At 42.2% G+C, this 13,601-nt stretch overlaps 1 protein-coding gene across 2 annotated transcripts in view; it reads left to right on the top strand.

The window, feature by feature from the left end:
• RELL1 (RELT like 1) overlaps window positions 1-4,826 on the top strand; it is a 59,121-nt gene extending 54,295 nt beyond the window's left edge. For both annotated transcript variants that reach the window (XM_036908452.2, XM_057502148.1), the window contains exon 7: window positions 2,856-4,826. The gene's annotated coding sequence lies outside the window, so the exon portion shown is untranslated. The remainder of the gene's footprint in view (window positions 1-2,855) is intronic.
• The last annotated feature ends 8,775 nt before the right edge of the window (window positions 4,827-13,601 follow it).

The raw sequence follows: 13,601 nt of genomic DNA, 5'->3' as shown, positions 1-13,601 counted from the left end.
TGGTGGGTGGAGTGTTTTCTCACTACTGCTAGCCTTCCCTAGCATTTATGCCAGCCCACACATGGTTTCTGATTACTGTAAGACTGTAATATTAATATGCTGTGGTAAAGAAATACTGTTTAAAGATATGCATTTGTTTAATCAATATGGATATATTTACAACTGTAGTATGAAACGAGGGGAAACCTCACAGCATGAAAATGAACCATGACCCTGCCTTAGAAATAAGGTCACAGTTGGAAATTTCCAGGCCACAGAGCATGTGGTGCCTTCTGTCCCCCAGGTTGTCATTCTGATAAGACAGCTATGTACCTGGAAGTTGATAGGTTCTGTTCTGGTAAAGTACTGCCTTTCGATAGGTATGTGTTTGTGAAAAGGGGGAGCCCAGCACTGCAAATCAGTGTTAGGTAGCTTCTAAAAGAGCTTTTAAAAAGCTTAAATGCCCTTTTTTCTGCTTAGTTTCTGTTGTTAATGTTGAGGACTTTACAGTTCGTATTTTTTCACTTCCTGCCTCGAAGATACTGCATAGAGGGCAATTTTAATCAGCCACGGAAGGCAGCTGTGGAAGAAAGCCTATGTGATTTTTTAGGGGAGATAATTGGACGAGGGTGATGATAATAGTTAACCTTTGGGAGGTTACTGACTGCCTGTCCTGTATTAAGCATTGTGCATATATCATCTTAGATAAAACCCCCAAAAACCTGTTCAGGGAGGACCGAGGTTCCACAGGTAGTCATGGGGACCTGGATTTGAACACAGGCCTCTGGCCCCAGACCCCTCCTTAGCTCAGCCCTCAGTCTTGCATGCTCACTCCTTAAAGCTGGTCAGATCTGTGCAAAGGACTCTAAGTGGGAAGGTCTGCCATGTTGGATTGGAAACTCTTCCTGTGATGATACATTAAACTCTATTGCTTGGCATCCCTCACCCTTGACCTTGTATTCCTTGATGCAAAAACGTCTAGAACTAAGGGAGCAGATGGTAAAAAGAAGAGACAGAAATAGTTGAATACCTATTTTCTAGATAATGGCCTAGTTTGAAGTTTTACTGGAAAAACTCATTGTTTTACTGTTTTCTTTTGTTTTTAAACTATTTCCTATTTCTTCACCTCTGGCTTTTCTACCCTTTCACCTGCCAACATCTTTCATAATAATCAACTCTCAAATGAAAGTTTTCCCAGACTTGGCTTTGTTGAGTTTTACACTACAAATCTGTAGTTCAGCTGTGCTAGGTTGTAGTGCAGGGGATTACTTAATTCATTTGCAATCAAAAACTCCATTGACGCTTGTCTTGCCAGTGGGTTTCAGCCCTGGGCAGGTTCATTCTTGATTCAATGAGAATGAAAAATGACAATGGAACAATCTTGGGGTGAAAGGGTTTATACTCAACTTTATTCCCATGGTGGCAGGTCAAGAGCTAGAATCTCGTACACCTCAGGGTGAGTCTGCATACAGCAAGCGGGTCTCTGCCTCTCCTCTGGGCCTCTCTGCCCCCTCAGCCATCTGTCTCTGTCCTTGGCGCTGCCACCACTCCAGCCTCTGCTCTCCTGCAGCCATGCAGCAGTGCAGACCACTGAGCGGAGCTCTTTATGTAGAGTCAATAATAACGTATTGCCCACATGTGTGCAGTGAGCAAGCCAACCATGGATAGGTGAGAATCCTGGCCATAGGAACTTTAATTTTCTCTACAATGCTGTTTTGGAGGACAGTGTTTTATTTCCTTTTTAGCTAAAGGGATAAGGGTCTTTCAACCCTTTTAGTTTGGGAAATTCCTCTCTCTCATAACCGTTTTGAATATCATAATGACAGAATGACAGAAAAGGATAATATGGATATTAAACTGTGTATCTAGAAGAATGAGCTATAAAATAAGTACAAAGTAATATTTAAGTTAAGACATCTCTACTTTTTGCTTTTTCCTCATATTTCTGTAAGTTGGCTTCATCTCTATTTTTGTTTAGCATTTATAGACAAATACAGTTTCGGCAGACAGGAGAATGTTTTGTTCCTTTACCTGCTGTAGGTTAGCCTGCTTGGTGTGTATGTTCCAGCGTACACAGGCAGTGCTAGAAATTTAGCCCTGAACTGGAAATAGGAAAGTGAAAGGTTACCTAACTGTCACTTGGATGAGACACTTGCAGGGTGAAAAAAAAAAAAGGAAAACCTTTGAAAAGTAGAAAACTGTTCTACAAGTTTACAAGGGCCTTCATTTGTAACATAAATGTAGACACTGACATGAGCCAGTTGTTAGAACTTAAAAATACAATACAGAGCCCTCAAGGTACAGTGAGGACTTAAAATAGAGCATTTCCTCATTATGTTCGTACTTGCCCAGGGAAATGCTGGCCGAGCTGCCCTATGTGCCCAGTAGAGACCTAGAGGTAACTATTTGGTGGGGCTTGGGCAAGGTAGCTTACCTGTGCATATAAGGGTCCTTGCAACAGCACATGGCCGCCCAGCTGCTAGTTACTTGACAGACTGTGGCTGAGGAGTTAAAGAACATGTTCCCAAGAAGTGATACGTGACCCACCGGGAGAATGCTCCCCGGACACCTTAGGAACTCCTGTTAAAACAGAGTGATAACCGTAGTCTACTGTGGTTCTCAAATTCTATTCTTCCTTGGTTTAGAAAACCTTGATAATGAGGTCCTTTTGAAATTGTGATACTTAAGTTGCTTTAGACTGAATTCTAGAAGAAATGTATAATGGGAGAAGGAATGTGGTGGGATGGAGTGGGGTGGGGTGGGACTGGGCGAGGATGGATTATAATTCCTCTGTGTTTTAAAATATTCAGGCAGAGTAATATGTGATATGATGTTTACCTTCTGTAAAGCGTTGCCTTTTTTGTTTTTCCTTGCAGGAGTGACTGAAGAGTTCTAAGAGACTGAAAACTTCCCAGATAAAAAGTGGCCCAGGGGATTTTTAAAAATCTTTTATACAGTTTCTATTGTAAAGTCTGCAGGCATGTGGATAAAAGCTAAAAAGGATTATTGTTGCTCTGCTGGATATAGAATTCAGTTTGCTTTGAAACAAGTTTTGTTTAAAAAGTCTGATGACAAATGTATTACATTTCCAGGGAAGAAAAGAGCCCATTTTTAAAATCTTTCCAGCAACCCCACCTCCCAACCCGCCCTCCCTGGCCTTGTACACATGGCAGTTTTTCCAGTATGATCACTGTGTGCAGGAGAACTATTTGTGTACAGTCTGTGCTGATCTCCAGTGTGTGCGCCTGTGTAGGGGTGCTTCTGCTCCCCAGCCCTGAGATCCCGTTTTGCTACTGGCAAGGGATCCATGTAGAGTGTAACTGTTACATAAGATTAAGAAGAGTCTTCCGTGGTGGGAGGCCCTTGATGATAATCTAGTCAAGCCCTAGAAACTGATCCCCCAAGAGGCCTTGGCATCAGGTGGAACCAGATGCTAGACTGTGAATTCCTAGACCAAGAATTCAATCTTAAGTCCTGAAACCACCATGCCTAGGTGACTTATAAAATGTCGAGAGTTTTGTTTTGTTTTGTTTCAGGATTTTTAGTTGGTGAGAAATTCTTATTTAGTCCACTGAATAAGGGGGAAAATGGTTTAAAGTCACTAAAAATGAAAAAAAAATTCTTATTTTGACAACCTAAGGCCAAAAGAAAACAAAAGACTCTACTTGTGGTACAAGATTGGCCCGTACCTCCCTCTGGCATGTTTTCTTGGAGCACCACTTGATATTTTCTATCTTGTAACTAATGCTCGTTATTGAAAAGATTTTTGATGATTGCTTTCCCCTGTAGGCATAGAAAACCCTACTTTTTTAAGCTTGACCGTTTATGGGTCACTGGAAAAGAGACAGTCCATTCATGGTAGGTCTGGGCCAGTAGCAGGGACATCTGCACACCCTGCCCCTGTGACAGTGTTGTCCTGGTGCCTTGGGACTTTTTTTTATTTCAGAGAGAAAAAGCCCATGTCTCATTTAGCCCCCCAAAGATGATTTCCATCAAAATGTACTTTAAAGTATTTATTGTAAATATACTCAGTTGTTCTTCTTCTGGCATCAAACTAAACATTTCTAACCTTTTATATGAATGGTAGGTTCAATTTCATGTGAATTTTTATTGACAACTAACAAAAGCTGTATGTATGTATATGGACTAGAGGAAAATGTATGGAAATAAATTTCACTGAAGTCCAGAAAATAGCAATATAGGAATTTTTGGGGTGTGTATGAGTGTAAATAATATATGTGCGTTCTAGACCAATAATTTTAGTTTAAAAAAAAAAGAATCTTTTTTTTTGTGCTTTAAAAATATTATTGCCCTCAAAATGGTGAGGGATAAAATGTAAGATAGTCTTTAGTGTTCATATTTTAATTTTATTCAAGTCAGAGCACTTTTTGTAGCAATACAACAGGCAAGAGAATATTGAAAAATATTTAAAATTGTGTTTATACCAAGAGTACGTTTTAAATATTTTCTGATACTTGAGCAGTTTTTGTCTGGCTGGCTTGCAAATATGCCAAAAGCATTCAATATTTTCAACACATGAACTTTTTACTAGTTTATATTATCTCATACAAATTCATAAGTGTTCCCCCAACAACTGATGTTTACAGGTCTTGTGTTTTTCCTCCTCCTTTAGAAGGATTGGGGATCCACAACAAACTTATTATAAAACACTAACGATGGACTAAGTTCTGGTGTAATAAATGAGTTGGCTACCACCTTGATGTAAAAATTTGTAAAGGAAATTTTTCACCACTTTGAGTGTCAAATGTATTTTTAACTGTCTGGTTTGTACTTTCAGGACTTTTGTACTACCAAAACAGAGTTAAGAATAAACACGTTAAACACTGTGTTGAGTCTGAGTGCCCCAACTGTTGCTGCCCTGTATACTGAAGGTATAATTGTGTAGTGGAATTTATTGAACCTAATATCCCAGGGCCTCATGTCTTATGTCTGAGTCATCCTGTGGTCATTCAGCTGACTCTCCCCATTGGGTTTTCCCCTCATGGTAACAACAGCCCCGCCCCCACCTCAATACTTAGCTTTAAACTTTGGAGGTCATTTTGGATCTATTGGAAGAGTTGCAAAAGCAGTACAAAGAGTTCTCGGATCCCATTTTCCCTATATTAACATCTTCTAGAAGTGCAGAACATGATCAGAACTGAGAAATTAACATGGGTGTGACCCTCCTGATTGAGGTGTGGTACAAACACAACTTTATTCAGAGCTCGCCAGTTGTCCCAATAATGTCCTAGGATCACCCATTGCATTTGTGGTCGGGTCTCAGTCTCCTCTGATCTGAAATGTCTCTGGTTCCTTCATTGTGTTTCATGATTTTGATACTTCCTAATGTACGGGCTGGTTATTTCGTAGAATGCCTGTCAGTTTAAGTTCGCCAGCTGTTTCTCCTGACGCAGGATTTGCATTAGGGAAAGGACCTGTTGCAGTGAGGCTGTGTGACATCCTAGCTGGGGAACCTGATGTGGGCATGTCTCACCAGTGATGCCGACCGTGGTATTCTGGTCAAGGTGGTGGCCACCAGGTTTCACTCGGGTAAAGTTTCTATTTTTCCCTTTGTGATTAATAAGTATTTGAGGGGAGATATTTCAGGTTAGGCAAATACACTATTTCTGCTTAAACTTTCACCCACTAATTTTACCATCTGTGTTCGTTTCTTAGTGTTTACCACAAACTGAGTGGCCTGAAACAACAGAAATCTATTCTTTCACAGCTTAGGAGGCCAGAAGCCTGAAAAAGGTGTCTAAGGGTTGGTTCCCTCTGAAGTCCCTGAGGGAGAATCCGCTCCATGCCTCTCTCCGGGCTTCTGGAGATTGCCAGCAATCCCGGGAGTCCCTGCGTTGGGCTGCTCCACTCTCTGCCTCTGTCTGCCCATGGCTGTCTCCCGGGTGTGTGCCTCTGTCTGCCCTTCCCCTGAGGGCACCGGTCATTGGCTTCAGGGCCCACTGGGATCCAGTGTGACCTCATCACTTGATTAGGTTTGCAAAGACCTTGATTCCAAATAAGGTCGTGTTCACAGCAATCGGGTTATAACCTCAACATCTTTTCAGGACACACAGTTCAACCAGTACAGCACCCGTCGGTGGACTGGGCCTGCAGTGGTGCCGGGGGCTCTTTTAGGTTGGTGCCTGTGTCCTTTTGACAGGGCTCCATGCTCTCCTCCCTCCCTCCCTGTCCTTCCTTCCTCCTTCCCTCCCTCCCCTCCTACCCTCTCTCTTGCTTTTCTTTACTTTTTTGAACCACAAGATGCTCCAGGCTCCTTGTCTCACCTTCTGTTTTCTTGCCTTGGCCCTAGAATCAACCACTGGTCAAGAAGCCCTGGTTCCTTTCACTGGGGAATTGTGTTCAGAAATCAAGATGAGGGCACTAGGTGCACTGCCTGAACCTGGAATGTCGCTGCTTCTAGACTCCTGCGTGTAGGTACACACGTACAGAAACACGCACTTCTAACCCGAGCGTGCACAGAAGTTTTTCTTTCTGTATCTGCTTTCAAACAAAAGCTGTGACTGATATTCTGACTCCAGCCTAGCTCACAGAGCTCATTCTGGTCTTCCTGCATTCCTTGTCACCCTTTTCTCCTATAGTGAGGGCGCCTGGCTGTTACTATCCATGATATTTTTATGAATTTGTTTAAATATATGTCCCTGCGAGGATGTGGAGTGCGGTGTTTGTGCACCAGTCTCCTAGCTCTCAGCCTCACGGGACCCGGCCAAAGCCCGGCTTGCCAGTTAGGCCAGCTCCTCCTGCCCCCAACCCTTCCAGATGGCTGTGTGATTCAGTTGTAACACAAAGCCATTTCCCTCTTCCCTTCATATCCTGCTTAAGATTTAAAAAATTTATATACAGCAAACTTCAACTCTTTGTGGAGCCTCATTGAATTTTGATTTTGGGTTCTTGTGGCTTTTTGTTTTTATTTTTTGCCTTGAAAATGACAATAACAGCTTATGGTAAGGAAGTAGAAAAGCTAATTTTGTAAGTTTCAGTTTGTGAAAACCAAGAGCCACAGAATGTATGCACCAAGGAGGATGTTGGAAATCCCTCCAAAAGCCTCATTTTATAGCCAAAAGGGGTCACTTGGGGTGAGTTTTGTTCTTCACGATCAGCCCTTTGATCCTCCAGCCCAAGTGTGGAGCAGAGTGGGTGGGGCTAAGCCACTGTTGTGCTTTCTGCCCTCAGCGTGTTAGGGGAGCAACAAGCAGTTGGACGCGTGCTGCCTGCGGCCATTCTGTTCCATGGAGGCAGAGCCCCAACCTTGCAGCGTCAGCCTGACACCGGCAGGTCCTGGGGCTTTGCCCGGAGGAATGTCCGCGGCCTTGTACACGCCTCACTCCTCAAACCTGTCTTGACGCCTAGGCTTCCTCTACCCTCATCTGCTAAACCCTAAAGGGTTCCTCCACTTCTCTTGAGGTCGGCAGGATGCTGAGGGCTTGGAAGTCGGGTCCCGTGATTCAGTGTTGGTCCCTGAGGGCTTGGCTCCGGTCAAAGGGGACTGACTGTGTTCTGCACCGGAGGTCCTTACCGGTTCCTGGGCCCTCTGATTCCTTTGTTCATTCCTCATCTTCCCGGGACCGTTCTTCAGAACGAGTCTCAGATCTCCCTGAGGGCCCCTCGTTTAATAATAAACATCTGAAAGGACACCTGGGACTTTCTGGCTCGGGCACTCAGTGGCCAGTGTGGCTGCCCACCCGGTTCAGCCAGTGTCCAGACCTGCCTGCTGCCTGCCCTGCACGGAGCTGAGGCTTCTACCCTCTGCTGGCCGACTCTGGGAACTGCAGGGAACTTGGCTTGGCCATTTGTTGGTCTGTTTTTTCAGGGCCCGGCATGCAGAAAGTACACATGGCTGTTTGCTGAATGAATAAATAAACAACAGTCTATTAAAAAATGAAAGAATATCATTGGTTATTTTATGGGAATAATAATTCAAAATCTGGGTTTTTCCTAATCCATTTCTGATCCTGCCAATCTGTTTCTATTGCTTTTCTCTTCAGAAACCCAATTCCTACCTGTTGGCTTGTGTACCTGCAGGTGTTAGCTTGGACGCTGGTAGGAATGACCGAGTTCCATTTGGAAGAAACCCAGTGCCTTGAGTCCTGTCGTGGAAGTGGTGTGAATATGAGAAGCAGTGTGGCCTTGGAGAAGTAGCCCAGCCTTTGCTGTTGAGTTTGAATCTTGCCTCTGCCACTCAAAGTTTTGTGGCACTGGGAAAATCACCTTGCCTTTCTGAGCTGAAATTTCCTTGTATGTAAAATGACCTATCTCATAGGGCATTAAGGGTTATAAAAGCATGCAAAGCCATGGTGCTTGCCATGGTCTCTACTTCCACCCTGACTCAGGTCACTGCCATTGTAAGCAGTCATGTGTGGTAATTTGGTAAACGGTCTGCGTGCATCTGTCCCACTACAGCGAATCAGATGCAGCCTGTGGTCCAGCATGAAGTGACCCAACATACAGCTTTGTTCGAGTGGAGCTGAGCGGTAAGTTTCTTGCTCTGAAGTTCAAAAGCCTCTTGGAAGAGCCACAGAGTAGAGAGGGTCCAAGTTTTGAGGAGGCAGAAGTACAGGGTAGAGGTGTAGAAAAAAGATCTGAGGATGAAGAGACCATGTGTGCAGGGGGCAGCTGAGACCCCAGCAGCCCAGTACCTCTCCCTTTTGGGAATGATGCTCCTTCCTCTGGAGAACTCTTCTTCTCCCTCTTAGAACCCAGCAGGTACCTTGTCCCCTGGCTGCAGCTGGACATGACTGAGCACATGACCCATCTGTGACCTGGCCAAGTGGACCCCCTCCCTGGGATGCTGGCCAACTGGAGCTGGGGAAAATGGTTTATTTCTCTGGTGGCTAAACTGTAGGCTCATGGGCTGGTTGAGGCCACATTTCTTGCCATGGGGGGGAACTGGTCTAAGGGAAGAAGGGGACACCTGGAGGGAAGAGAGGCAGTCGTAGCTGCTTTCACGCCTCAGGATCATCTATTCTTGAGGTCCAGCTGACCTTCCATGTTTTATGAACCTCCCAGGGACATTCCTCTGTTGTCTTACCCAGTTTGGGTTGAGTTTCTATCACCTGTAGAAACAAAACCCTGTGACTACTGCAATTATTCACAGAAAAGTAGGTACAGGAGGAATACAGAGTCACACAGGGAATGAAGCCCGATGGCCGAGCTTAGGTCTGCAGCCAGGAGGTCCGGCCGTGGTGCCCTTCTGTTCTGGAGTGCCCTTGCCTCTCCACTTGACTGCATTAGGGTAACCTCCCTTCCACCATCCTTCCTGGATTTGCCTCAGGGCTCATGATTTCCCAGGGGAGCACAGAGTTCACACTTGCGGATGCCGTTAGCCGTCAGTGGCTTTAAAGTCCTTGGATCTCAATCTCCTAACTATAGAGAGAAGATGATATGTGCCTTTTGGAGTGGTTGTGAGGATGAGATGAGCTTGGTGGGGAAAGACTTAGCCCAGGGCCAGGGAGCTGCTGCAGGGCTGCCAAGACCAGATCCCTTCAGTGAAATAAATGATATAATGATGGGAGTTTAGCCATTTGCAAGTCGGCTCTTCATGCTGCTGCCCTGCTCACATTGCTTAACATGTGAAGACGGACCCAGGGTGGAAGGGGCTGGAGAGCAGGAGGAACCTGGTGGATGGGGCAACCGTCCTATGTCCTGGGCGCGGGGTGCCCCTGGAGCCAGGCTGCACACCTCACTGAGAGCCGCTGTCGCCCTCTTACTGACTAGCCCACATCTATAAGATAAGGGGAATCTTCCTTTCTTTTTGTTCAGGCTGTCATTTTATCTTATCCCTGTTAGGATAAGACATGAATGTAGTATAGTGTGCTCAGTGAGTTTAAAAGGAAATTGATTTCTTTTTATTTCCAAGTGAGTCTAGCTGAGAAATTACAGATAAAATGTTCTTGGAATAATAACGTTATACCTAAATTGCAAAACTCATGGGTTTGTTTATTCTGGATGAATATCTTAATGATGAGCAAACCAAACCAAACCAATCCTCTGAAATAACAAATCAACCCTACCAAACCTTCCAGTGTTTCTGTTGTACATTAAAAATGCATTTTATTTTACAAAAATTTATTTGGGGCAAGGAAAGATAAAAGAAATAGATCAGTTTTAATGCCACAAATATTCACTTCAAATGCAGTATTACTTAAAATTGTGACTAAGCATAAATTACTGTGTGTCCTATGATGGCTAAATGAAAATATTGAGCATAAATAATAATCATGAGAATAAAAAATATACTAAATTTTAAGTGCCACCAAGATGAATTTTTTCCTTGAGATAATTGTTAATGATGTAGGTCGAAAGAACCTATTTAGTTCAGAAATTTTTAAAATGTTATTAGAAGTGGTTCAGAGAGCTTGGTGGTCACAGCAATAGAAATTTAGTTATTAAAAAAAGTGTTGAGTGTTACTCATAGAAAGTGATCTAGTGTGAGGTGACATTCACTGGGTAATAAAATTACATCTAAACATTTTTTATCTCATTCTGGGTATGTGCATTTTATGCTCTGTATCTCATATAGGTCTCATGATAGCCCAGAGGGAGACATAACTGTCACTTCTGCTTTACAGGTGATAAAACTGAGGAAAGGAATCTCAAGATACCTCGTACTGGCTGTTCGCTATTAGATACATTGTAGTGGCAAGAATATGTAGCCTGTGAGCCCATCTTGTATTTTGTAGGATAAGCAACTGTGGTCCTATGATCATTGTAAAAACACAAGTAGCATTGATAGTAGACAGTCTCAGAGATTGTATAGATAAGGCCTTAACTTTCCAATTTTTTTGAAATGTTCCTCAGAACCTGAAAATAATGTTTCCCAGTTGATGATACATAAAATTTTACTTTTCCAAAACTGAATTGTCCTTATCTCCTTCACCTTTCAGATCTCAGAATTCACTTTATGGCTGATTGTTTGTTCCCTGAAATAATGGAGACCCAAGGTTTTCTTTTCTTAGAAATTGCACATTTTGATTCAGCCCTTTTTGTCTCATGGCAGTGTGGCCATCTCCACATCCTTAAAAGGACTAGGTTGTTCCTCAATCTGGGTTCAGTTGACATTCTGCCACTGATGGATGTGTGACCGTGGTTGAGTTATAGTTTTAGCCTCCATTTGCCTGTCTGTGAAATGGGGATAATCTTATCTACAGCTCACTGGGTCATGGCGGACTTACGTGAGATAGTGCAGGTGCAGAGTGTAGACTATACTAAATGCTTAACAGATGGTAGTTTTTTTAAAAAAGCTAAGCTATATTTCCACCTATTAAAAAAAAGATTGTAATTTGATGGCTCCCATATTTTATTATTGAATAAGATTTCTCTAGCAATAATTGTATTCTTTGGCAAATTACTTTGAAATAGTGTCTTTGCAGATTTGCTTTCCTTACTATAAATTTTTTCCCCTATACTGCTAATTTAAGTACAGTAACAGTCCTTGGTTTATTTCCTGGCTAGTGGCTTGATGTCATGAAAATCTTAGAGCCTATGATATTATAGCTTTACAAATGGGTAATTTAAAACTTTTGCTTCCTTTCTAAACACCAGGGAGAGCATGTACTAAATGCTTAATGAGCAGAGACCATCCATCCTCCTTTGCCTGTGAGATCTTGTTTATAGAAGTACCAAGGGTTATCTGTGCCATTTTGCATAGCTTGAGGATAATTTTGGAGCATAAAGGATGAGCAGGACCCAGGAGCAAAATCATTTTTGTGGGATATTTTTTAAAGGTTGATAATTTTAAGAGAAAATTTTATGGTTTGGCTTTCAAAATGGTAAGGCCCTCCGAGTATCATAATTCTTCCAAGTGGTAAAGATACCTCAAGACAAATGCTGGGCATAGAAGCTACAGGGCATAAATATGCAAAGAAATAAAAAGCTAACCATTTCAAACAATAAGGCTTCTCTCTCACTTACCAACTTTACATTTCCCTGTATGGCCCCGGAAGATGACTGGTTAGCCAGAGACGGGTAAGATTCCTCAAGGGAGGAACAACCTAAGACAGGCACAGTCGCAGGGGGGTCATCAGGTGAGAAATTGGGGATCAACAGAGGTGAGGCCTAGAACCTCACTCCCCCCTGTTCTGAGAGAAATCATCTGCATACGTGGATGTTTCATTGCCCTTGTCTAGCTTGGATTAACACATAGTCTACAGTCACACACCTGATCATCTACATTTGCTCTTACAACACTAAACTATGTTTTCTACCTTTATCTTGTATCTACCTACCACTTCAGCATTTTATTAAAAATAATAATAATAAAGAGAGAAATGTGGTATCCACATATAAATCAAGTATAAAAACCAAATGAGTATTCATATTTGAACTGACTGTTTAGAGTTCATAATGCATGAGCAAAACCGAAAGTTTCTGTGATGACTGCCCTTGTACTGTTCACTATGTAACTTATTCATTATGTAAGAATTTGTTCTCCATATAAGAACTTGTTTGTTATGCCTCAGAAGATTGGAGACTGACGAAAATTAGGCTTGGGGTGGATTAATGATTGTGCATTGAGCATTGACTCCCCTATACAGAATTTTATTGTCGTTAACAACCATTTGATCAATAAATATGAAAGATGCCCTCACCAAAAAAAAAAAAAATAAGTAAGTAAATAAATAAATAAATAAAAAAGGACAGACTTCCAATGGTAAAATAAATAAGTAACCGGGATGTAATGTATAGCATAAGGAATATAGTCAAGATATTGTAACAGCTTGGTAGGGTGATAGCTGGAACCTAGAATTATGTATATAAATGTTTTATCACTGTGTTGTAAAAAAAAAAAAAGAAAAAAAAATAGTAAGGCCCTGACTAAACAAATACTCTAATCAACCTGTCCCCTAACTGTCTCACTTATGTGAGTTCGGAATGTGTAGTTTTGATAAGGGAGAAGTGAAAAATTCTTTGTCTGTCCTCCGATCGCTAGGTCCTATTTTACCCTAGTTTTATATTAACTATTCTAAAATGCTTAAAAGCAGGAAATACATAAGTCTCCTAAAGACCAGGTTCAAAGGGTGAGGTGAGGTGAACAGCTAATGAGTGGATCGGGTGTGCATTTCCATGACTGCTCCTATTCTGGGTATGGCTCACATGCATGTGTACGCTGTGTATGTTGTCAAAAATATTAGTCCAGTTTTATCTCAAAGTGCTTTTAAAGATAGTGCATTTGAGTTTCTCAATCTGGTTCCCAAAGTAGGTTTCACATTAACGATGGGTGTAGGAAGAAAATATTAAAACTCTGATTGATATTTATCTCATCTTAATATTGCTCTTTAAAGCATATGACATATTAATAAAAGAGGACAGTACATTTATTTGTAAACACACTTCCATTAGGGTCAGTATCAGTTTACTGATAACTGGTGCATGATCCAAAAGATGCGGCAATTTCTGTTTCTCCAAGTGTAGCTGGAGAATTACCCTTACCAACTATGCAGATGCCAAGGCCCCACACAAGGTCCACTGAATCTGATTCTCTTAGAGGTGAGGCCCAGAAATCGGCTTTTTAAAAACCAGCACACTAAAATTTAAGACTGTCTGCTTTCAACTTGGGAGATAGGAATGATCCCCATTTGACAGATGAGGAAACTGAGGCTCAGGAA

This window comes from Manis pentadactyla, chromosome 5, assembly GCF_030020395.1.
Source record: "Manis pentadactyla isolate mManPen7 chromosome 5, mManPen7.hap1, whole genome shotgun sequence".
Classification (NCBI taxonomy): Eukaryota; Metazoa; Chordata; class Mammalia; order Pholidota; family Manidae; genus Manis; species Manis pentadactyla.
The sequence above is the reverse complement of the archived record's forward strand: the minus strand, read 5'-3'. Positions and strand labels throughout refer to the sequence as shown.